This window comes from Sabethes cyaneus, chromosome 2 (assembly GCF_943734655.1).
Source record: "Sabethes cyaneus chromosome 2, idSabCyanKW18_F2, whole genome shotgun sequence".
NCBI classification, from domain to species: domain Eukaryota; kingdom Metazoa; phylum Arthropoda; class Insecta; order Diptera; family Culicidae; genus Sabethes; species Sabethes cyaneus.
The window spans coordinates 222044248-222048690 of NC_071354.1; the positions used below are offsets into that span (position 1 = coordinate 222044248).

Consider the following 4443-nt stretch of genomic DNA (forward strand, 5'->3'; position numbering starts at 1 on the left):
TCGGTCGGGTTCGGGTATCAAAAATAATAACTTGCGGGTTCGGGTCGGGTACGGGTTTTAAATTTTTTTCTTAATCGGGTACGGGTCGGGTTCGGGTATTCAAATTTTCATACCCGACCATCTCTAGCCTCCACCCAGTGATACGCTTCATTTGTATTCCATGTAATAAGAATACGACTCCATACTATACTTTATTGGCGCCACTGTAGTAGATGTGCCCGCAATGGAATCTATTGCGCGGAATTCGCTTGCTTCCGTCTTCGGCCATGATGATCATGATGAATAATGATGATCATGATAAATGATAATGATCACGATGGATGATGATGATCATGATAGATGATGATGATCACGATGGATGATGATAATCATGATGAATGATGATGATGATGATTACGATGGATGATGATGATAATAATGATGATGATGATGATGATGATAATGACAAAGGTGATGATGATGCAACAAAAAAAAACAATGACATCGAGCTGCTTGAATGATACGAAATACGTCGTTTGTTTGAAAAATTATTTTTCATACCAAAAATTTTGTTATAAAATTTCAAAATAAATACCGCTGATTGAAACTGGTCACAGCATACCAGCAGTAGATTATTGCAAAAATATTCCAGGAACAAAATAAATTATGTATAGTTGCCTTTCATTTATGATATTGACAATTACGGTAGCAAGGAACTGTTTTCTTTTTCAAATCATATAGGTAAATTTCATGGAAGAGCAGTGCTTGAAAAATCACACAATTTTTTAATAGTTCAATGCAAGAAAATATCAGTTCATCCCTCGTGGGGATCGAACCCACGACCTTTGGATTAGAAGTCCAACGCGCTATCCGCTGCGCCAGAGGGACTGGTGTGCCAATGTTTCACCGTTTGCGAATCGGGCTAGATATTAGGTTTTCTTTCCCGATATGCGGGAAACCCATATTATGCAATTCATTTTTACTTTTCTAAAGGGTTGAGAAAAAAAAAACACTTTCTCCTAAGAACCAGCAATGAGTGCTAGTGAATTAGACTGTTTTAGAGACTAGCAACGATAAAAAGCGAAACAAAAGCTCAGTCATCATTGTTCTGGTGGGAGGTAACCCATAGTAGCATTGAATATTTATCGCTGATTAAGCTGCAAAAAATCACTCCCATTCACTGCATTCATGATTTATCATCTTGTTTTTCCTTGATAAACGCAATTTACATAGAACGTCTTATTCCATGTTATTCGACGACTGGCCTTGGGTTGTGTTGGTTGGCAGTATACAATATAATTTAATAGTGCTCCCTAGTATAGCACGTGTAAAACTATTGGAGACTCCGGTCGGATAGCTTTTGTTTTCCTCATTCCCCCGTGTGTGTGTCTAGTGTCTGTCAGTTTCACTGCAGAAACGACCACATCGCGAACTTTGACCTTAAATACAGCCGCTGGTTATCCTGGCGCACAGGTATCTCAGTACCTGCGACGGTACCAAGTTTTTCCACTGTTATTTATCCAACCTCAAATCTCTTAGTGTATTCTAACTGACTCTGCACTCCTGACATGTTCCGCAGTTTTTAGTATGAATAAAATTAAAGAAACTGTTTTATTGCAACCGTCCGTGGCATGGTTCATTGCTGTGCGTCCATGAACGGTTCATATCTCGACACTGAAAGCTTATCTGCATCCATTTCCGGCTCTTCATTTGCGGTTGTGGCTTTTGGTTGATGGCTTGACAACCGGTAGCATAGCACTATGGGCACTGTGTTCTACCATTAATTCAAAGTCATTTGCTGCGACATAAATGATTATTCACCGCAGAGTATGAGAAGATGTGGCTACACGTGCTCCTACCCGTTGCACTTGAAGAGCAGAGTATTTAGTGGCTTTTTCGATTAAATGAAACATTGGTGATATCGAAAGGAAGTTTAACCTAATAGTTTTACGTATGTACCTTGAACGTTGGTCGTCAATTAACAGTTTCACTGGTTGAAACGCGTGTATAGAATGAAAATAAATATTTGTTTTGTATACACAGGCTTCCTACGATCTGCAAATTCAAATACAGCTAATTATAAATTGATGTATTGTCTGTCAAACTACAAAAAGTTAATAACCTTCAAACTTTTTATTCAAAGAAGAAAAAAAGTTTAATCACCATTTCTAATATAGAATAACAAAGAAAGGAATGAAATTAATAAAAACTTGCTTCTTTCATCTTTCGTTTTACATTTCGCAACCGTTGACGTTGACGTTGACATCGACGACTTTCGTTTGCTCGACAGGAAGCTAGAACTGGAAATGGGTCGAGGGCGACCCGTCAACTAGAGAAGTAATGCACGTTCAGCAAATCGCAATTTAAGCCTCATGTTATAAGAAATCCAGGAACAAATACTTATTTTTAAACGAATAAACTTTTTTCCTCCTTTCACATATGCAACAATCAGCTCGCAACAACAGAAGTAACAAAGCGCGCCAGCTACTGAGCTGACAGTACAGTAGCTAAACACGCAAATGGTTTCAGTCGAGCGGCAAAGAGGGCTTTCGCCCCCTTGAGATAAAAAGGCAACTTCTTTTACCTCGACAACACTCATGACATGTTGCCAGGATGTATATCCACAATGCAGAACATATATTTTGTTCGGTTTTGAAGCACTGAACTCGCCCGCAGTCCTTCCTTTTCGCTTTGCATTTCCCGGTTGGTATGCCATTTCTAGTCTGACACTGGCACGATATCGAACCAACAAAAGTAGCTCGGAAAATCGATATGCCGCTGTAGACGAGAATCCATCATGTCACGAAAAAGTTCATTGCAATATGTTGAGAACGTTGCACGTACCTCTAGCGGGGCCTTCATTAGAGAGCAACATAGAAGTTCCTGATATTTAAGCAATCGAATGGTTTTTCACATTAACTTTCTGTTCAGTTTTCAGTATCTAGGTCAGAGAAACTTCTTTTTAGTTGTATTGCTTTACTTCATTGCGCCCTGTCGTCTGCTGAATTGGGGTTGAATTTAGTAATTAAGTAATGAAACAGCTCTTTTGACTCTATAAATATATAAACTGAGAAATAATCTCAGATATAAATAATACAGAAGATCAAAGTATGCAACAGTCACTAAAGAATGTCAGTTTTGTTTGCATAACGTAGTTGTTTCTAAACAACTAATTAAATAACATAACGAACTAATTTACTAACAGGTTTTTTATTATCAAAGTATTGAATACCTCCATTAATGGTGAACTGATGGTTCTGTAAATAATTCGCACCAAATTTATGAATTCTTTAGATGAAAAAAAACTTATCATCACTATATCGATGAAAATCTACCCTGCGAGGTGTTGGTACATCCGGAACCGCTCTGGTCGAACTTTTTCTTAATTTTTTCCTCTACTGATTACTTACTACAGCGCGCCGGGCGTCACCATCAGTGAGTGTGAATATCTTTCCGGCTTTTAGCACTCTCGAGCGTGCCTTTCTTCGTTCGCCGGTTAGCAAAAAAAAAGTCCCCGCCTCACCGTTTTCAGGTGGAAAGGAAGTTACATTAGATTCTTCATCAAACTTTCCTTTCATCGTTGCTATCGCTTGTAAGTATATCACATACAAACACACACTAAAAGCATCAAACAGTGCTTTCAGTAGCCGCTAGATTGCGTCAAGGTGCTGGCTAGAACCTACGGTAGAGCCACAGTAGAATCACAAAGAAATTAGATTTTTATTGATTTTTCTAATCAATAGTCCAGCCCTGTAAGGGCGCGACTTAACATATCGTGCAGCGGTGTGACCGGTCATATAGGAGAACCGGTGGCCAAATAGCAACCGCAGGGAATACTAAGTATTATAATGTCATAGCCATGATAGAAAAAACTACCGTGCTGCTACTTTCAAGGCTAGTAATGTTACGCAAATTCTCATGAATTTCTTCAAAATAACAACGTTGTAAACATTTTAATACGTTTCCTTTGCTTAGTTAGCACATTTTTTCTGATTAACATGATTTCATGGTTGTCTGCTCCGTGATAACAAATCTATTCGACTTCACTTTTGATTGCTTTACCAAAATGAAACGAAATGTGCGATTGGGTGCGTGTTATAAACTGACTTGAAAGCTACTTTCGAATGCATCAATCATCGAACCCTGCTGTACAAAATTTCATGTGGCTGGCTGTGTCGTGTGACAGTTTGCCATATTGTCATGACCATATTTGTGCGACGTGGATCTTGCAAGTACATAGAAATTGGCACAAAATCTATCGTCTTTGTTCACGTTCGAATCTGGTGTACCGCAAGGTAGGAGCTGGGGACCACTTGTGTTTGTGTTAATCTTTAACGATTTCATCCGAATACGTGCTCTTATCTTATCTTTTGTTGAAGGCAAAAGGTACAAAAAGGTAACGTTAATCGACTCTTATTAATATTATTATCATTAGCTATGTTCATGTCTTGCTTGCGTCTTGGA

General features: G+C 38.6%; 1 non-coding gene across 1 annotated transcript; it reads right to left on the reverse strand.

The window, feature by feature from the left end:
- Nucleotides 1-794: 794 nt before the first annotated feature.
- On the reverse strand, nucleotides 795-867 carry Trnar-ucu (transfer RNA arginine (anticodon UCU)). Its single transcript has one exon. It is a non-coding gene; the product is annotated as a tRNA-Arg (tRNA).
- Nucleotides 868-4443: the final 3576 nt, after the last annotated feature.